Below are 22,381 nucleotides of genomic sequence, written 5' to 3' on the forward strand. Positions count from 1 at the left end.
CCACGTTCCATTCCAAAACCAAATCTGGGACGCCGATTCTTATATTACAGTATTCCCCCACACCGCAGTCCAAAGGTCAGAAATGAAGGTTTTAACATGTATTCCACTGAGAGTCCATGAGAAAGAAATCAATGTTTAATGCTATTAATCAGGAGGAATTGTGATGGTGATGCATCAAAATCAATGGAATCAATACACAGTACACGTTAGTTAATTTGGCCAGTGTCATAGTTTTTAAAAGAGAAGTGTTTATTTTCTTGCACACAATTGAATGTGATTACCTCTCCATACAAATTTTCTCCGTATCATTAACCAAGAGACAATTTGCATCAAATAACAGCACTTATTGTCCATGAGAAATTAACATCAATATACTCCACTGCCTTCATTTTATAGAACAGGCAGAGTGCAAATGAAATTATACTGGTAACCTAGGGTAATGAAATTCATGAAATCTTATCCCCCAAATTTTGTTCAGTAAATCAGGTGAGAATTTCTAAACCATTTTTTTTCTTGTGTGTGTGAGCATCAATGTGGGCAAAGAGAGCTAAGGTGCAGGTCTGCTTAACTTCAATGAACGGAAAACACTTAACAGTGACCTGTTCTTACTTCTGTATTTCCTGCAATCCCACACACTCAGTTGCCACTTTAATAAGTACCCACTAAGGTGGCCATTGAGAGTATATCCATGTCCATGGTCTTCTGTTGCTGCAGCCCATCCAATTCAAGGTTTGACATATTGCTCATTCAGAGATGCTCTTTTGCCCGGCACTGTTGTAACATGTGGTTATTTGAGTTACTGTTACATTCATGTCAGTTGACCCAGTCTGGCTTTGACCTCTCTCATTGAGAAGGTGTTTTTGCCCACAGAACTGCTACTCACTAGACTGTTTTATTTTGTTTGTCGAAACATTCTCTGTAAACTCTAGAGGTTGTTGTGTGCGAAAATCCCAGATCAGCATTTTCTGAGATATACTCAATCTGCCCCTCTGGCACCAACAATCATTCCACGGACAAGGTCACTTAAATCATATTCCTGATGTTTGCTTTTGAACTACAACTGAATCTCTTGTCCATGTCAGCATGCTTTTATGCATTGAATTGCTGCCACATGATTGGATGATTAGACATTTGCATTAAGAGCAAGTGTACAGGTGTGGGGTTAAATAAAGGGGCCACTGAGTGGTATGTAGAAGCTAAATGACAACAGGACTAAATATTGTAAATTCAGTCAGTGGACAAAATAAATACAATGATTTTGCTTTTTCAAAAGTGATGGGAGTATTTGCAGTCCTTCGTGGTGAAATGATTTTATTGATGTATTATTGTCACAAAGACACAATAGACTAGCAACAAACTCTTCAGCCCGTCTAGTTCATGTCAAACAATTAATCTGCCGGGTTCCAACAACCTGCACCAGGACTATAGCCCTCTACATCTCTCCCATCCATGTTGTCACGTACCCTGTGACAGGTTAAAGAACCAGCAGAGATGGAAAACACTTTGGAGTCTGGTATGGCTATTAACTAATGGAATTTATTAGTAACTATGCAATACAGTAATATAAATGCAGATAAATCAAACAGATTAGCAATGATTATATATAAGTAAGTATATCAATAAGTGTGGAAATATATGAAAATCAAGCTTCTTCAAGTCTAGGGTAAATAGATACAGTCTTATGATGATGAGTAAACTTCAGTTCAGTTTGTGATATTTAGTTAAGTAGTGATGGAGAGAGAGAGAGGGAGAAATTTGAGTATTCAGGTGAGCTGACGCCGTCGATCTTCCCGTTGTCCACCGACTGTGACCACAACAAAAGGGGACCATTCTTTTGTGGTGGAGCTATCAACCCAGGCAAGGGTTGGACACACAAATAACTCCCCACCGGTCACACCTTCTCCACACTGCGAGAGCCACTGATCGATCCGCCTGATCGATCCTCCAAAAACACACTTTTTCTGTGGGCACAACAAGGCTCATTCAGTATCCAAAATCATGTCTCTCAGGTCTATCATCTGACCTTCTACTTTATCTCCCTGTACTGAGTACCAACTGTCTCTCAAATAACTCCTCCCTTCCCCGTCTGTGTAAGAATGTACAAGCAGGTGATGTCCTTGGGAAAGTATAAACAAACTGTCTCTCTCTCTCTCTGTTAAAAACAAGATGTCGGTGGTAAATAACCCTCTCTCTCTGTTCTCAAAAGTACAGTTCATAGGGGTAATCGAGCACAGTTCATAGGGGTAATTCAGGACCCTGTCACAATGTGCATAGACAAACTTCTCTGAAATATTGGAATCAAACTCACAACTACCACTTCCGTTGTTGGATGTGAGTTTAATTTCAACTTTTAAGAGAAGTTTGGATAAGTACCAAGGTGCAGTGAAGAACTTAGATTTGCAAGCCATCCATACAATTTCAAAACCTAAGTACGTTGAAGTAGCACAAGAAAAAAACAATAACAGAAAGGAGAATACAGTGTGGATTTTGTGATTTCTTTAAAAGCCAGGACAGCCAGTTCACCCAAGTGTTCTGCAATAACAGATCATTGCCAGCATTACCTTAAACAGCTGTGATGTTTCTGCTGCTGGATCGTCGAGTCATCAGCCAGGTCCATCTGTCTTCAGACGTTTCATCCCCTAACCCGGAACATCCTCGGGATGGTGGGACAGCAGAACGTGATCAGTCTTCTACCCCCGACGGTCAGACATCCAGCTGCTATCGTCCCTTCATAGCCAAAGCCAACTGGACACTCTCTCTGTTGCTTGGGCCATGGTGTTAACAGCTCACTTCCTGGTTCTCCCTTCTATCCCTAAAGCTGCCATCATCTTCCAGAATGACATGGCGGGAAATCCTCTTGCCCCCACTTCGACAAGGAAGTTCCACGTCTGCCAGCCTTGCCATCTGCAGCTCGCCACCAGGTCTTCATACCTTGCAAGCTTCCTCTCGTGAGCCTTTTGGCATCGGGTCTCCCATGGTACTGTTAGCTCTATCACCACGAGCTTCTTTGCACTCTCTGACAATAGTAGAACGTTTGATCGAAGTGTGGTCTCTATTATTGGTGGGAACACCAGCTTCTTTTCAAGATCGACTTTCATCTCCCAGTCCTTTGCCATGCTCAGGATACTGTCTCTACGCTTGTTTGTTGCTGCAGCATGTTCCCTGGTCCTGATGAAGTTGATGAAGTTTGGTTGGCTGTCCTTTCTGTGGTCCTTTTTCCTCTCTGTCTCCAAAGTGTGGGCGAATGCTCTCAAAACCTGGTCATGTCTCCACCTGTACCATCCCTGGGAAAGGGCAACCTGGCATGAAGAAAGAGTATGCTCTAGGTTGGCTGATTTCTGGCACTGATGGCACGTTGGGTCTTCTGTTATTCCCCAGTTCCACAGGTTTGTTGGAGTTGGTAGTACATCGTACACAGCCCTCGGTAAGAACTGGAGTTGGAAAGATGTATATTTCCATATGTCATCCCATGTCAACACTCTCTGTTCTGACTCCCATTTTGTCCAGGTTCCTTGAATCCACATGTCCACTGCTCGCACATATCTAGCCTCCTCTTCTTTCTTCCTTATCTCCTGTTGGACCAAGTACCATCTGTCCTTAGGGTTGTCCTTCCTCCATCTGGTTGTTGACTCACATCCCAGGCCTTGTCCGCCCTTACACACTATTCTGTGGCGAAGTCGAGACTCTGCTTCTTCTACCGCCTCTGCTGCCTTCCATTTGCTCCCTGTCTGTATCTTGACTCCTGCTTCACTGACTTTGTCATCCTTGGAGCCTTTGAGGGTCATGACGAGGCATGCTTTCCCTGCCTTAAATTCCTCTACAACTGAGAAGAAGGGCAACCGGAGCTTGGCTGACTTGCTGTATAGCCCTGTTGAAGAGAAGCACTGTAGTACTCCTCACCACCTTCTCAGATACCGGTTTATCTTCCTCTCTGTGCCCTCGATCGTTGACAGGGCAATGTCATACAGCATCATTGGTCACGTTAGTCTGGGTAAGAGCTCATGTTGGAAGATCCATGCCTTAAACTACTCCTGGATGGAAAATGAAGAGTTTGTGTGTTGTTAAGGGGAACATTGTAACCATTCTGCAGCATGATCTGTACAATCTGATGGATGATGTTGCTGTGGATAAAGAGAACACACAAGTTTGGAAAATATCTGCCAATAACGTAAAAATGATGAAGCCTGTTGGAAAAGTTGTTCATTGAGTTTATTAATATTAAAGGTACATGCTGTACAGATATTAATCTATATTATAGTGTTATACTGAGATGCAGGGAAGTTGCTTCGACTGGTAAGTGATGTGAAAGCTAAGGGAGGCATAGCCTCACAATTCGGGGAATAGATTTAAGATGGAGATGAGAAAGAAAACACTTTTCCTGGTAAGTAGTGAACCTGTGAAATTCTCTGCTCAGAAGGGCAGCAGAGGCTACCTCATAGCAGGAGAATTAAGGATTATAGGAAAAAGCAGTCTTGACGGGCCTGATGATCTATGCCTGTTCCTATTTCTTATGTTCTTCTGCTCTTTTACATGTTTCCTCATGATGTAGAAGAAACCCATTCAGCTAATCAAATCCTTAGTAGTTTGGTTCATTAATCCCGTTCCCCAGTGATTGCTATGCAACCTATTCTCTCAAACATATAGATTACATTTCCACTATTTGTACATCACACCCTTCTCCTACAACCGAGTGCACTGTGGACACCTTACCTTTGCCAATGCATGCAACAATGGCTTTGCACATACAGTATATTGAAGTGGGAGGAAACAGACCCATCTCGAGGGATATTGCATAGTCACAGAGGGAAAACGTGTCATGCAAATTTTGTTGGAGATCAGGAATAAACCTGGATCTCTAGCAGCACTGCCTTAATAGTATTGTGCCTTTTCAAGTTAATAATTAGTTAGCCATATAATTTTACACTGACTGTAAATAGTTAATTGATAGAACATCTAAATATAGATAGCTGCTGTTAATTATGGTTGCAGTTTGTTTTAGGTGAACACTGTGCAAGATATCAATGGACAACTATGCATACCATGTGCTGTGAATTTTGATACTCTGGTATTAGACACTATTGTTTGCTTTCCATAAATGATGTTTGGTTGGAAGATCTTACCTTCTTAGTTGCTTTACTGAACAGCAATATACTCAGGAACCTACAAACATTATGTTTATGCTACATCCCATTATAAGTCATTAATAATGCCAATTGAACTGTCCTCAAGTCCAGCGTGATTTTTCATTCATTAAACTGCAGCTCCTGCAAATCCAGTGGAGACACAATCAAATAACATTTCTGTGTTTCAGTATGTACTGTATACATACAATATTTGTACTGTGTCCAAAATTATTGTAATGTTGTTGACTTTAGTAGCTGGCATGCAATTCAAAGAATTTTTCGTGCCATCAGGGCAAAAGTGATCTGCAGTTAGCTTGTCTAAGATCGGTTGTCTATTCTAAATGCAATGTTAAATGGAGCAGCTTTCTGGAGCTTGTTTAACCAGGCTGGTCCCAAAGCACTGTGAATGATTTTTGAAACTGGATCGGGAGTATCATCACTGAGACGAACGATGTAAAAACTGCTCACAGGATCTCATTGACCCTTTGCCATATACCACAAAATAAACCACTGTTATTTTGAAATCATCATCAATAGGTTCAGGTATGAAACCTTAAGCTCTAAATTAAATATATATTATTGACACACTCTTTGTCCATTTAATGCAACCTCATAATAAGCATTACACTGGAAAGGGTTAATGTTAAATCATATTGGAGAGCAGACATGCAGCAAAATGTCCCTTTGGCATCTGATGACAATCCCATAGAAGTTGTTTTAGAATGCTCAGTGAAGCTGGCTCATCTTTCTATTCCATACTGTATTGAACACAGACATGTAGCCATTAGATCTCTTAACTGGGCCCACTATTGGTTGAGTTGTCATTCAGACAATTTGTGAGTCTGTGAGCATATTGCTATTCTTCTCAGCCACATCCTGGACACAGCTCACCACATTAGGCCAATTAAAGTATTCATTCCATTCAACGATTCATATCCATCATGATTCTGTACACCTGTAACCAATCACTCATTCTCTATCCCACTGTAGAATCACAAAGTGCTCTTTATGGCCTACTCCTGCACCTATTGTCTATTGTCTATCCCATCCCATCCAATCCAGCATCTTTACTCTTCCATTTCTGTTGTTTTTTGTTTCAGCCTTTGTGACGAGAGGAACAAGATTGGACAAAGCCATAAGACCATAAGATACAGGCGTAGAAGCAGACCATTCGGCCCATCTAGTCTGTTTCGCCGTTCAATCATGGGCTGATCCAATTCTTCCAGTCGTCCCCACTCCCCTGCCTTCTCCCCATACCCTTTGATGCCGTGGCTAATCAAGAACCTATCTATCTCTGCCTTAAATACACCCGATGACTTGGCCTCCACAGCCGCTCATGGCCACAAGTTCCACTGATTAAATTCCACACGGCATCAAAGGTTACGGGGAATAGGGCTGAGGAGGGGGTAAAAAAAAGAATCAGCCATGATTAAATGGTGGAGCAGACTTGATGGGCCAAATGTTCTAATTCCACTCTTATGTCTTATGTTCTTATGATCTTAATCACAGCTTTCTTCCCTTCTTCCCTGGAAAGAGCTACTGTGGAAAAGCTCAAGAGAAGGCTAGGATAAATTATACACTCAGGGATTCCGTCTGTGGATATGTGCTGATGTTCAGAATCAGAATCAGATTTATTATCACCGGCATGTGTTGTGAAATTTGTTAACTTAGCAGCAGCAGATCAATGCAATACTCATTGCTATAGAAGAAGAAGAAAAAATAAATAAATAAATAAATAAATAGATCAATTACAGTATACATATATTGAATATACTAAATATCGTGCAAAAATCAGAAATAATATATATTAAAAAAGTAAGGTAGTGTTCAAGGGTTCAATGTCCATTTAGGAATCATATGGCAGAGGGGAAGAAGCTGTTCCTGAATCGCTGAGTGTGTGCCTTCAGGCTTCTGTACTTCCCACCTGATGGTAACAGTGAGAAAAGGGCATGGCCTGGGTACTGGAGGTTCTTAATAATGGACGCTGCCTTTCTGAGACACCACTCCTTGAAGATGTCCTGGGTACTTTGTAGGCTAGTACCCAAGATGAAACCGACTGAATTTACAACCCTACAGCTTCTTTCGGTCCTGTGCAGTAGCCTCCCCCCTCCTCCCAATACCAGACAGTGATGCAGCCTGTCATTCTGACAGCTCCACAGTACATCTATAGAAGTTTTTAAGTGTATTTGTTGACATACCAAATCTCTTCAAACTCCTAATAAAGTATAGTTGGTGTTTTACCTTCTTTATAACTGAATTGATATGTTGGGACCAGGTTAGGTCCTCAGAGATCTTGACACCCAGGAACTTAAAACTGCTCACTCTCTCCACTTCTGATCCCACTTTGGGATTGGTGTGTGTTCCTTCATCTTACCCTTCCAGAAGTCCACAATCAGATCTTTCATCTTACTGACGTTGAGTGCCAGGTTGTTGCTGCGACACCACTCTACTAGTTGGCATATCTCGCTTCTGTATGCTCCTGTTATAGATCATGTGGAACAGGATATATATATATATATTCTTAAAAATAAACTTTATTTACCACATCTGCATTGAAATATGCAGTGAAATGTTTTGTTTGCGTCAGTGACCAACAGTCTGAGGATGTGCCAGGGTCAGCCTGCAAGAGTTGCCACACGTCCTCAGCAACATGGCATGCCCACAACTTAGAAAGCAAAACCCTTAGAAACCAAAGGAAACCCACACAGTCATGGGGAAAATGTACAAACTCCTTACAGATAGTGGCGGGCATTGAACTCTGATCGCTAGCACTGTAAAGCATTACATTTATCGCTACGCTAACATGCCAACCACAGAACCAAAGTGTCCCTGGAATAAGCGCAGCCTATTAACCAAATTAGGCAGTTCTCACATTATTCCATGCATTAAATATCTGAACTTAGCTTGTGTAAAAATGCAGAATTAAAGTGACTGTTCTTCACATTGACCTAGATTGTATGGCTTGTGCAGATCCAGTTGAGCTGCTCTTTGAGGCAAGGTTGAAGTGTCCTGAGCTGGAAAAGTATCTTCTGGCTCAGTGCTTTTGCTGAGAAATACACAGCTCAGGTGTACAAGCTGCTTAAATTTCAATCTCATCCACTTCATGTGAAGGAACGTTGTACAGTCAATTTAGAACAATAAAAGCAGTACAAAGAGCAGAAAAATGCCCAAATGCTGCCCTTCGGGATCTTTACTTGGTGCCATATAGCTGCATTTTATATGGGATGAACTTAAGGTTGCCAGCATTTCATTTCAACGTTGTGTTTTTTAGCTGGTTATTTAGTTGTAGTATTTGGCAGCTTTGACCGTGGGCTAGTGCAGGGTTGTGGTCTAACTGACCGCCAAAATATTTGGTTGCATGACTGATGTGGTTTGTTCTATCTCACCGAGTATTCCTTTCAGCTGGTCCTCAAAGTTTCTGCGGCTGAGACTGGCAACAGTTTTATTTGCATTTATTTCGGAGGAGAGTTTTTGGACTGACCGCAAGATCCTAGCCATTGTACCCTTTGCGTGAATACAGGACAAATATTGTCCCAGTTATTTAGCCTGGGATAATGTTCAAATATGGAAAAATGGGAACTAATCCAATATCCATATATATGGTGTCCCTTGCAAAATTGAAATCCTGTGTGGGCTCAACGTCCTCCCAGATGTTTTATCCTAAATCTTTAGGTCTGTGGAAAGTTCTAATGCAAGCTCTACTGGCACCTTTTTTAGGGAGACACCTTAATTTAAATGATCCTAAATGAAAAGGAGACCCATTCCAGTTATTTGATATTATTGCATTTGTGCCATATAATGATGCAAAACGACTTCAAAGGGGTATGGATGAACTGAGTAGTCGATTTAGATATGGCACAGAGAATATAATGTTATTGGGAAAGCACATGGTATGTTGGCCTTTATTATAAATAAAGATATCTTATTGCATTATATAGGGGCTTATTTTTAACCTAAAAGGGGATGCAGCTCAAGTAGAAGAGGTACGGCAGCAAAGATTCACTAAACTGATTCCAGAGGAGGCACATTTCTCAGATGAAGGAAGATTAAATAGCTAGTCTTGCTTTCTCTAAAGTACTCACAACTGGGCAGAAATTGCAGGGAAACCTATGAAATTTTTACAAGACTCAACAGATAGGAGACAGGGAAGATACTTCCCATGGCTGAAGAGATATGAGCCAAGGGTCATAGTCTAACAATAAGTAGATAAGTCATTTTGCATGGAGATGAGAAGAAATTTCTTCATGAAGAGGGTGATGAATCTTTGTAATTCTCTATTCTGAGCATTCCAAATATTCATTGCCCTTTGAATGAAGAAATTTATTACTGAAGTGATTATGTTCAATAAACATATTAATAGATTTCTCAGTCATTGAGTTCAATAAACATATTAATAGATTTCTGGATATTAAGGGATAAGGGGATAATTCAGGAACACATTGAGCTAGGTGGATAGTCATGGTTTTGATGAATAGCAGAAAAGATTACATACTCCTGTTTCTCGTGTTTCAGTGATGAGTTTGCATGTGTCAGCAGGTACAACATTCAGTTGGTTGAGGCGTTGCTGGTGAGTAACATTCTGTGGAAAAGTAATTTCTGAAGATGTGTGGGTGTGAGTATCTGCAAGTGAGGGTGTGTTGGAGACAGGTGATATTTCAGAGATGGATGGGAGCAATCATTGTGATAGCCTGAAGCTTAACCGACATTATGTGCAGAAACTTCAAGGAATGACATTGTAATTATGTTATGATTTCATTTCCACGTTTGTATAAACATGACAAATAATGAAACTCATTTTATTTTGTGTTAAAAATAGACTATTAAGTTAAAACCCTTTTTGTTGAAAGTGGAACGGACAGGAGCCATTTCGTCAGTCTCCTTGTCACAGACTCCTTTCCAACCCCTCAGCTGTGACCTCCCTCTCAACTGCTCCCAACCAACCCGAAATGGAGATCATTTTCATTAGCGAGCTACTTCCAGACACCCAACAGATATTTGATCCTCTCCAGTCCTGTGAATATCAGATGTGGGGCGCAATTTTCAGAATAAGACTCTTAATCAGAATCTGATTTATTATTACTGACATATGTCATGAAATTCGTTGTTTTGTGGCAGCAGTGTAGTACATTACATAATAATTACTGTAAATTATAGTAAGAATACGTATAAAATTAAATAGTAGAAAGGAGTGCAAGATAGTGAAGTAGTGTTCATGGGTTTATGGACCAGTCATAAATTTGATGGCAGGGGGAAGAGTCTGTTCCTGAAATGTTCAGTGTGTATTTTCAGGCTCCTTCCTTCTCCCTGATGATATTGATGAAAAGAGACAATATCCTGGATGGTGTGGGTGTTTCAGGATGGATGGCATTCTTCTTGATGCACCACCTTTCTAGATGCGCTTGATGACGGGGAGGCTAGGACCCATGATGGAGCTGGCTGAGTTTACAACCCTTTGCAGATTTTTTTCCAATCCTGTGCATTGACGCCTCCCTACCTGCTGGTGATGTTTCAAGACAGAATGCTTTCCACGGTACAACTGTAGAAATTTGTTAGAATCCTTGGTGACATAGCAAATCTTCTCAACTTCTTAATGAAATATAGTTGCTAATGTACCTAACTGCATTGATAGATCAGGCCCAGGATGGATCATCAGAGATGTTGATACAAGGAATTTGAAGCTACTCACCCTTTGACGATAACTGTTGTGTCTTTTCACAACTTCCACTTCCTGAAATCCGCAATCAATTCCTTGACCTTACTGTTACTGAGTGCAAATTTGTTGCTCTGACACCACTCAAACATGCCGATCTATCTCACTCATGTACAGCTCCTCATCACCATCTGAAATTCTGCTAACAGCAGGTGAGTTTATAGTTTGAGCTGTGCCTAGTCACACACAGTTGTGGGTGTAGAGAGAGCAGAGCAGCAAGCTAAGCATGCATCCTTGAGGTGTCCCTGTCAGTGAGGAGAAGGTACTATTTCCAATCCGCACTGACTGTGCTCCGCCAATGAGTAAGTGAAGGATTCCCTTGCAGAGAGAGGTACAAAGGCCGGGATTTTGAAATTTGTTGATTAGAGGAACGAGGGGAAGATGGTTGTATATTCATGGAGCCATCCTTCAACACTGCATTCAAATATCAACTTTCAACCATTAAGGATCAGATTTATTTCCTATAGAGAGGGGTGGGTGAGGCTAACTAGTGAGGTTGATCAGATAACTACTTGGCGAAGAATCTTTTAAGATGTTGTGAAGTTTTTGTTTTAATAGCTCTATAGCACTTTCCAGAGGGAAGATTTTGGAAAATCTGCAGGATGGTAGAGTCCACAATGACTTTTTCCGGCCACTTCTTTCTCCTGCACACATAAAAGACTTGCAGTGATGGTAGACTGCAGCCAAAGGCCTTTTGAATGAGAAAACCCATCTGCTCATTTTTGGGCAAAGGGCTGTGGTAGCACATGCTACTGGGATGCTAGTGAGTAAGACACAAGATTTTAATTCCTCCTTCGCAATGAGGGAAATTAAATTCAAAAAATAAATTTGCAGTGTGTTGGTGACGGTGAAGCTACTGTATTTAGAAAGCATATTAAGGTCTTAAAAGTTTCAAAGGTACATTTAATGTCAGAGAAATATAATATACAATATACAACCTGAAATGCTTTAGTGCCCCTAAAGAATGAATGACAGTTAAAGGTTAGAACCCCAAAGTGCCCCCCCGCTCCCCTCCCTCCTGCGTGTAATTGGCAGCAAGCAATGATCCCCCTCCCCCCATTGGAAAAAGAGAGATCGGCACCCACCACCAAGCACTCAAGCGTGTACAAGGCAACAGCAAAGACACAGACTTGCAGTACTCCAAGACTTCGCGTTTCACCCAGTATTCGACATACCACAGGCTCTCTCCCTAATAAGGGAGAAAGAGGTATCTACGTTTCACAGCGATAGGGGAGACATGACCTAAACAGGTCACTGGTTTATGTTGTTAGAAGTCCATTGCGTCACTTTTTTTGAGCTCTGTGCCCAAAGATCTCAGGTCTCTGGGCACACAGCCAAAGATCTTCCAGCTCCCACGACACACCAGTCTGTTGGGATACCGACTTTCGATTCGCCTATCTCCAGAGCCCCGAGATCCTAGGCCTCCAAAGGTGAGCCGAACTGTTAGGCCGTGCCCTTGGCAGGTCGGATAATGGCCCATCACAAAGCCTATTCCAGCAAAGAACCGAAGTCAGCGTGCAGCTCTAAGTCAGGGTCTTCGAAAGAACCCTGAAAGGGAAAAATAGAGATATTAAAGATGGAAATAAAACTATTTCCAAAGATGCAAGCAAAGGAGTTGCCGTTTAGCGCCAACTTGACTATGCTCTGCACTCGAGTCTGGTTATTTACGAGTGTGCTTTCAGGGTGAGAGAATGTGGTTTTCTGAGTTTGACCCCTGGAGTGAGGAACTGCAGTAAAAAAAGCTAAATTAGAGAGGTTGGAAATGTTTTCATTTATGAAAAAGATGAGAGAAGATTTTTCTACAAGTACAGTACTGTGCAAAAGTCTAAGGCACATATATAGAGCTAGGCTGCAAAGTACTGGATATGTCAACATGAATCGGGGAGTAGTTTGTAAATCTGATGGGAGTAAACGATGTTGGGAATGGTGAGGGTGGAATGCTGCAGAAGGATTGTGGGACAGGTGACAGGGAAGGAATGCCGGGGCGAGAAGTGACACAGATGTATACACACCCATCTCTGATTAGCAGGCAAGGTCATTTGATTCCAAACAATTGGCTTATCGATCATTGCAGAATATCTCTCTCTGTGGTGCTTCCCGCTCCCTCCCCTCTCCTTTCCTCTTTACCCAACCATGATTCCCCTCTCCCTGCCCTCTTCCCGCTCTCAATCCACAATAGAGACCAATATCAGAATCAGATCTTTCATCACTCGCGTGTGTCATGATTTTTTTTATGGCAGCAGTCCAGTGCAATACATAAAATTACTACATTACTGTGCAAAAGTCTTAGGCACTCCAGCTCTATTTATAGTACTGTATGTGCACAATAATGTGTATGAATTAAGAGGTGCCCGTAAAGAATACTGTGCTCTTTGGTGATGGTTTTGTGTACTGAGTTCTCAAGCATACACAAGAAAAAAAAATTGAAGTTGTATATGAAAGGTACCTTGAATTCATGGCCTGAAAATACAGTAGAGGCAGATTCCATTGTGGCCCTCAGAGGTAATTCAACAAACTTGTGAAAGGGAATAAAATTGTAAAGGCTATGGAGAAGGGGCTGAGCATGGAGCCTTAAAGTTTCTCTCATCATGAACCAGTGTTGATATGACAGGTTGAATAGACTTCTTCAGTGCTGTAAAAGATTTTGGGGAGGATGCTTGACAAATCTGAGGACTCTGTGAATGCAGCACTTCTGGATAATATCCTGGATGGGGGGAGAGATCTCAATGATAGTATCAGCAGTCCTCACAATCTACTCACCTACCTACAGGAAAGGTGTTAATTAGTTTGAAAGAGTACAGAGAAGATTTACAAGGATGTTGCCAGGTCTGGAGGACCTGGGTTATAAAGAAAGATTGAATACGTTAGGACTTTATTCCTTAGAACATCAAAGACTGAGAGGAGATTTGATAGAGGTATAGAGTAAATGCAAGTAGGCATTTTCCTCTGAGTTTGGGTGAGACTACAACCATAGATCATAGGTTAAGGATGAAAGGTGAGAATTTTAAGGGGAACATGAGGGAAAACTTCTTCAATCAGAGTGTAGAATGAGCTGCCTGCAAATGTAGTGCGTGCAAGCTTGATTTCAACCTTTAAGCAAAGTTTGATAAGTACATGGATAGTCAGGGTATGGAGGGCTATGGTCCTAGAGTAGGTTGATGAGAGTAGGCAGATTAAATAGTTTTGGCACGGACTGGATGGGTCAAAGAGCCTGTTTCTGTTCTGTACTTCTCTCTGACTCTGACTTATTGCATGGTCTTGCCATCAGATGCCTTGCAATTGCCATACTAGATGGTGATACAGCTGATCCAGACAATCTCCACGGTGCTTCAGTAGAACGTGGTTAGATTTGTGATATGATTCTGTGGCTCACTAATGCCCTTCAGGAAATGACATTTGCTGTAGTTATCTGGTTTGATGTTCATGTCCCGTCAGCGTGATTGGTTCTTATCTGCCTTCTGAAATGGCGCAGCAAATTGCTCTGTCCCAAGAGAACAATGACTCTTGGCCCAGCCAGAAATATCCAGATACTAGAGATGGATAAAACAAAATCATCTAATTCTGTAGTCTTGAAGACAAGCGAAGGAGTAATTCCTCCTGTCCCTCAATATTACTGAGAAACAGATTAAATGGTCATTGTTGTTTTGTGGGATCTTGCTGTGTGGAAATTGCCTGCTGATTTTCTTACAGTCACAGCACTTCAAGAATTACTTCATTAACTCTTAAGCACTCTGGGTCTTCTCGAAATGGATAAGAGGCGAGTTCACTCAATGCAATTTTTTCTCTTCCTATGAACACAGTAAAGTGTTACAACTTTAACACCATGGGCTACTGTTAAACTGTGCATTTACAGAGCTGTGTGTATTAGATAATTAAGTAGCCAATCAGAAAAGATATCTTGAGCTGTAGGTCATATTTCACAGGCCTGACTGAATTGAATAATTAATTTCACTCTTGAGTTTTTAACAGATGCTTCAATGCATGAAAGTAATAAAATCCCCATTGTCTCGCCAGCCCTTAATTCATACAGCCAGCTCTCCCTGTAGTTTAAAGATTAGTTGAAAACTAAACCATGGTTCCTAATCGACCTGTAGAAGTTTGTAGCAGGAAGCACAGGGTAGTCTTCCTCCTGATTAGATTACCAGAGGAAAAGAGAAGAATTATCCACAAGAAGGTCACATTGATATGAATAGTAGGATGATTGGCTCCCTTGTTGCAGGCATTGCTTTTGTTTTTATTATTAATTTGACTCTGGATTTGAACAGTCATATTTGTCAGCATGTCTCCAAATTTTCAACAGGACAATGTCAGTCTATAAAATTGGAATGTCAATACCTTGTCCACTGGACTCACTTAAACAGGTGAAAGGATATAATTTATAATTGGCAGCAATTCATTATTCTGAGAATGATGCAATGCCCCAGAGATACTGATACAACTCGTGGAGAAACTGGCCCTTTCTCTGATATATGCAAACACTTCCATCAGTTCAGTTTCAGATTCAGCTTTATTTATCACATGTACATTGAAACATACAGTGAAATGTTTAATTTGCATTAACAGCCAATACACCCACGGATGTGGTGGGGGCAACCCGCAAGTGTCACCACACATTCTAGCGTGAACATAGCATGCCCACGATGCTCGGCAGAACACAAGCAGCAGCAACAACAAAACTGTTGTGTATTTAACATTTTAATAATATTTGAGTAATCTTGTTTTGAAGTTGCAGAACATAACAATGGTGATGAGGATGGGGTTTTTTTTTGTAACTTCAGAAGATTAAACTAATTCAAACAAAGACTTGAGAGTCCAAAATGTAGGTCTAACTTTGAGTTTACTTTAAGCAAGGCATGCACATGTCACTTGGTAGCGTGATGACATATGCAAATCACGTATTTATACATATAGCCTGTAATGAATTATTTAAACAAACAAAAATGCTTCATCAAATTTTATATATATATACACACACAAGATGATTCAAATATTATTGAAATATTAAATACACAACACTCCTGTCTGCTTAGCTATAAACTCCAACTCAGTAGAGATTGCATCTCAGCTAAATACACAGTATACTATATAATGCAACTACTATCATTGTTGTGGCTATCCCTCGAGGTCGAGGATGATGGTCGTCGTTCTGTTGATCTATTTATGGGCTCTCAAGTGGCTTATGAGTCCAATCTTGGCTTTGAAAGTTCTTCCGCATTCAGGACAGGTAGTTCCAGATGGCAGATAGGGCTTTGGTTGTTGCTGCCTCTCTTTCCATTTTCTTCTCTTTTCTTCTAATTCTGCACATCTGTTGGCTTCGAAAGTTGCTGTTCCTTCTTGGATGATGGCTTGCCAGAGTTTCCTGTCCTTGGCATTGGTTTCCCAATTGTTGATGTTGATATTACATTTCTTCATGTTGGCTTTTAAGACGTCTTTGGATCTCTTCTGTTGTCCGCCTCCTTTATGTTTGCCTTCTTTAAGATGGGAGTAGAAGATTTGCTTCGGCAGACGTTTGCCTTTCATCTGAACAAACAACAAGCATTGAAGCTTACGTCATCAAAAATCAATTAAGATGGAGCGGTTATGTTGTTCGGATGAAAGACGCGACTACTATAAACAGACATGGACAGCAACGTAAATTTTAAATTGTCTATTAAGGCTGAAAGATTTCCTCGCTGTGGAGGCTTTCTTACTCAAGTGGGATAATGTCTTTCCTGACGAGGGGGATCCCTCTGCTTGGCAGCTGAGACCTGTGGCTGTGAAAACTATCTCAGTTTCTGGGGCCTCCTCTATGGTGATTGTTGGGGTTGACTCTGAGACTGCAGGAAGTGGTTTTGACAGCTCTGGACAAATTTCTTCTCCTTTCTTTTTTATTCTTCTAGGTTGTGAATCTTGATCTTGGGAAGATCCATTTCTTTCACCGGAGTATTCTCTTATTAATCCTTCTATTGCGCCCTTTATGATCTGATCTGCCCTTTTTGTTTCCGCAACCACATCATCATCTGACGAATCCTCTGTTGTATTTTGATTGACTCTATTCTTTTTGGCATTCCATTTGTCTAGCTGGGCTTTGGTATTTGCATCTACTTTTACAAGCAGCTTTTTGTCTTCCACTTCAAGGTCGTGCAATAATCTTAATGTCCGCAGTGACAATTCTGGTTCTTTATACTCACAAAAACCAAATGCTTGCCACTTTTCTGAAGCTTCTTGCACTCTCTTCCAGTTAAACCCAAGCAATGTTTCTGCTTTTTTAAAAATGATTATTATCCCACACTACTCACTCTTGATGAACCCATCAATTGCTCCATTTCCCAGCCTTTTTTTTTAAAGTCAATCTTGTATTCCCTTCTGAAGAACACATGCCTGTCCTGCTTTTAAAAAAAACTTGATGTTTCAGGTGGAGGCTCAAATGTCAACTATCCCTCTACCCCACAGATCCTGCCTGACCTGCTGAGTTTGTCCAGCAGTTTGGTTTGCTCCAGCTTACCAGTAGGAAGAACAAGCCAATGCCTGCATCTTCTCCCAGCTCAACATTACCAAGTGCACCATCCTAGTTACACAGATTCAGCTCTGAAGGTTTGGCTACATCACTCAAACAAAAGTAGGAATTGTGCAGCAGCTCGGGCTGCATCTATCAAAAGAGAATAGGTCAATTTTTCAAATCCAGTGGTAAGTCTTCTCTGACCATGAAAATCTTTGTAGCTTAGTCACTTGCCAAACCAACAACTAGGAAAGAAATGTTGGAAGGCAGACAGCAGTATAAGTTCAAGGCATAGCATATGGCAGCTGCAACCAGAGGGATTGTCCCATCCTTCAGGTAGAGGGTATCAGCAGGGTCATGCATTTAGAAAGGGAGTTTAAAGGCAGAGAAACACTGAAATTTTCCTTTATATGGGCAAGATTTGCCACCATGTGTCCATGTCCGTGTTCATGGGTGGATGAGAGGGAGAAAAAAGGCTTATGTTTTGTTGTTTATTGTGTTCTGTTTTGTGCTGCTGCAGAGTATTGTGGGCATGCTATCCTGGTGTCAGAATGTGTGGTGAAACTTGTGGGCTACCCCAGGCATATCCCTTGCTGTTAATGCAAATGACACATTTCATAGTATGTTTCCATGTACATGTGATCAATAAATATTGAATCTGAACGTAAAACCAGTTTCATGAGGAAAGTTTTGACCTCCTCAGCAATCATTCCCCAACTGAGTCACAGAGAAACCTAAATTACATAGACTTAGCCAATACCAAACAAAACGCATTTACTTTTGTATTCTGTCTTTGATGCAGTAAAGATGAACATTCTTTTTGTCTTCTTAAGTAGATCCTGTGCCTACATACAAAGCTTTTGTGTTCCTATACCTAATCCAGTCCTTGACTCCAACTAGAACAAGATCAACCAGCAATTGTATCTCATCTGTTACAGTCCAATGGCAGGCCTCAGATCCAAACGAGCCCAGTGAGTTTAAATTAGCTTGGGCATCAAACTGATGACTTTCTGAAGATTTGACACAAAACCTGCTTAACCTACTCTTTCCTCTTTTTTAAAAAATGCTGTTAAAGATTATACTCGTTGGTCACTTTATTAGATACACCTTTACACCTGCTTATTAAAGCAAATATCTAGTCAGCCACTCATTTGGCAGTATCTCAATGCATGAACACATGCAGATACAATCAAGAGGTTCAGTTGCTATTCAGACCAAATATCAGAATGAGGAAGAAATGTGATCTAAGTGACTTCGACCATGGAATGATTGTTGGTGCCAGACAGGATGGTTTGCGTATCTCAGAAACGGCTGCTCTCCTGGTGTTTTCACACACAACAGTCTCTTGAGTTTACAGAGAATGGTGTGAAAAACAAAAACACATCGAATGAGCAGCAGTTCTGTTGGTGAAAACATCTTGTTAATGAGAGAGGTCCGTGGTTGGTTCAAGCTGACAGGAAGGCAGCAATAACTCAAATAACCATGTGTTTTACAACAGTGTTGTGCAAGAAAGCATCTCTGAATGCACAACATGTCAACCATGAAGTGGATAGGCTAAAGCATACCATGAACATACACTGACTGGCCATTTTATTAGGTACAGGAGTTACCTAATGAAGTGGCCTTTGAATGCATGCTTCACTTAAATGAGACCGATGAATAAAAGTAGCTTGTCACTCAACCTATTGACCTAGCAGAGTTTAAAGGTCATTTCAGCTCTGCCTGCTCCATAAACATTTTACTTTTTTGTTGCTAATATATTCTGCCATTGGAATGACTTTAAGACAAATTTATTTTGCTTGTCCTCTAAACAGTGCTTTCAAAATGAGTGCAACATCCTGGGGATATGAAAAGGGCTTGATCGCTAAAGGGAGAACATGTCAACACACTTGTCCTCATGCTGAGTCTGGATGAATAAGATGTTGTGAAGTAACAGTATTATTTTATTAACAAATAATTCTTCACTGGATACTCACTGTCCAATGCACTAAGTTGTTTTCCTGTGACATTATTTGCACTATTTACAAGAGGACATGGTGTAGTAATTTGTGATTTTTGAACCACATCATGTATCTTAATAGAGAAGAAGGAATTACTAAGGGTACATATGCACATGTGATGTAGTCAATAATTTGAGAATGAATCAGATAAAGCAGGCAATTAGTAAAAATAAGTGTTTCCATGGTAGAGGTTTGAAGCTTCTGCTTTTCGTTCACTTGCCAACCTAGAATGAGATCAATTTCCCTAATATCTGAGAGCAGAAGAGATGCAGCATTCTCATAATTGCTTAAATTCATGTCGAGCTGAAGAATAATTGGTGCCTGTTTCTGTCTGTTTCAAAGCCTGCTAGAATCCTTTCTGAGGCAATGGATTTTTGTTTCCTTGGCAGTTTTCTTTCAGGTATCCTGCAGTGAGCATGTCTGATTATGAAGCACCTTTTTGGAAAGGTGTTAGCCATCCATCTGCTGTTAATGACCTTTCACCACATCCTCCACCATTTTTATCTTTCATTGTGCTGCGATGGCTCAAACCTTGATTGACAATAAATCTCTCATTTTCTTGCAGGGTGAGACACAGTGAAAACTGTGAAGTTGAATCCAACATTATATGGTGAGTAATGTTACATGATGAAACCAGAATTATGATTAATTTATAATTTTATCTCCAAGGAATCAGAATACACAGTAGTTGCTATAGTCGGTGCTGTCTGCAACTAAGACGTCTGTCACTTACTGACTCTATGCGAAAAACTGTGCTTGGACAGAATAGGGTTGGTGAAAAATTAAAAAAAAACTTCTCCCTAACTGTGTCTCTTTGCCTGTGTGTGCACTGGTGCCATAATTGTCTCAGAGAATACAATCAGACTTCTTGGCTAGAAACTAGACTTCATCAATAAGTATGGACATATTATTCCTTCTTGAAAGGTATTCCAGCCTGGTTTAATCTTGGATCACTTAATATCCACACACACTTTCCAACACCGGTCAATAAAAAGTATTAGGAAGCAGTGTTAGTCTCCCAAGTTCTGACTGACCAGACTAAGCTGAGCCCCTCCCCTGCCTCAGCCAAGTTTCATTAATCAAGTGGTGTTCCCTTCTTGAAGATTGGCCCGAGTGGGTCAGACAAAGCACCACAGACAAAGCAGTAGATACACATTCGCACTGATTTTTTCAAAAGGTTTTCAAAATTTTTTCAAAGCAAAGAACCTTTAAATTCAAAATGCCTACAATCCCAAGTGCCGTTTAAGAGTCTTTCAGGTACAAATAGATTCATTAAGTAATACAGCTTAGAAAAATCCCTTCAGCCCAACTCATTCATGATGACTAAGATCCTGTCTCTGCAGATCTCTTTTGCTTATGTTTGGCCCATATCCCTCTAAAGCAGGGTTTCCCAACCTGGGGTCCATGGAACCTTTGATTAACAGCATTGCTCCATGGCATAATAAAGATTGGGAACCCCTGCTCTTTACGTTTTCTGTCCATGTACCTTTCCAAATGTTTCTTAAACATTGTAATTATTCCTACCTCCATCATCTGATCTGGCTACTTGTTTCACACACCTACCACTTTCTGTCTGAATACCTTGTCCCTGAGATCTCCATTAAACCTTACCCTTCATAACTTAAACCAATGCATTCTAGTTTTAGACTTCTCCACCAATATTTCCAACAGATCCTGCTGCACCTTCCTTGCTATCCACAACTATGCCAGTCCTTGTGTTGTCTACAGACTTACTAATCACCCCACTGTATTTTCATCCAGAGAAAAAAACACACTAAACCCAGCTCAGGACTTACTAATCACCCCACTGATATAAACACTCAAAACCCAGCTCAGGACTTAATGATGATGCAGGTTTTCAACCAGAAGCATCGACAATTCCTTTTCATCCAATAGCTGCTGTTCAACCTGCTGAATTCCTCCAGCAGATTGCTTGTTGCTCTGGATTCCAGCATTTGCAGTCTTTTGTGCGCACAAGTTTATATATATATAGTGCTCTACATGTAAATTGCAAATCCAATCAACCAGATCTCCTTGGATTCCATGTACCTTATTCAGCCTAGCATGAGGGATCTTGTTGAATGCTTCACCAAAGTCCATGCACCAATTTATATTAACCTACTTTTTTTCAGAATCAGAATCAGATTTAATATCACCAGCATATGAGGTCAAATGTGTTAACTTTATGTCAGCAGTACAATGAAGTACATGATAAATAAATAGAGGAAAAAAAACCCAAAAATACAATCAATCAATCAATCAATCAATCAATAAATAAATAAGTCTATTAAATAAATTAGTGCGAAAAAAAGAAATTTAAAAAGTAGTGAAATCATTCTGAAAACTTATGGAGTTATTATTACTTTTCCCAAAATGCTCTCCCACGAAAACTCCTATCATCTCCCAGGCTCATTTACAACATCTAGTATAGTCCCTTCTGTGTTTAGGTTATCAACATATCGATTCAAGGAACCTTTTTAGACGCACTTACGTAATACTACCCACCTAAGCCTTTGGCTCTAAGAAGGTCCCATTCAGTGTTGAGGAAGTTTAAGTTACCCACAACAAAAACTCTGTTGCTTTCAAATCTTTCCAAAATATCTCAAGATATCTGCTCCTTTGGCTGGTTTGGAATGGTTCTGGAGGACTGGAAATTTGCAAATATCACTCCACTCTTTAAGAAGGGTGAGAGTCAACAAAGAGGAGTATCACAAGAATAATCCTGGGGATGAAGGGGTTAACATGTGAGGAGCATTTGATGGCTCTGAGCTTGTACTCGCTGGAGTTTATATGAATGAGGGGGGGTGCCAATCTCATTGAAACCTATCAAGTATTAAAAGGCCAAGATAGAGTAGATGTGGAGGATTCTAGGGCCAGAAGGCACAGCCTCAGAATGCAATGACATCTCTTTAGAAGAGAGGTGAAGAGGAAGTTCTTTATCCAGAGGGTGGTGAATCTGTGGAATTCATTCCCACAGATGACTGTGGAGGTCAGTGCAGTGGGTATACTTAAAGTGGAGTTTGATAGATTCTTGATTAGTAAGGGCATCAAAAGTTATGGGAGAAGTTAG

At 40.7% G+C, this 22,381-nt stretch overlaps 1 protein-coding gene across 1 annotated transcript in view; it reads left to right on the forward strand.

Moving 5' to 3' along the window:
- The window catches only part of LOC134349198 (teneurin-2-like), a 3,136,038-nt gene that overhangs the window by 484,681 nt on the left and 2,628,976 nt on the right, over window positions 1-22,381 (forward strand). The window contains exon 5 of the mRNA XM_063053178.1: window positions 19,877-19,921. The gene's annotated coding sequence lies outside the window, so the exon portion shown is untranslated. The remainder of the gene's footprint in view (window positions 1-19,876; window positions 19,922-22,381) is intronic.

The sequence above is a fragment of the Mobula hypostoma genome, chromosome 7 (genome assembly GCF_963921235.1).
Source record: "Mobula hypostoma chromosome 7, sMobHyp1.1, whole genome shotgun sequence".
In the NCBI taxonomy this organism is placed as follows: Eukaryota; Metazoa; Chordata; class Chondrichthyes; order Myliobatiformes; family Myliobatidae; genus Mobula; species Mobula hypostoma.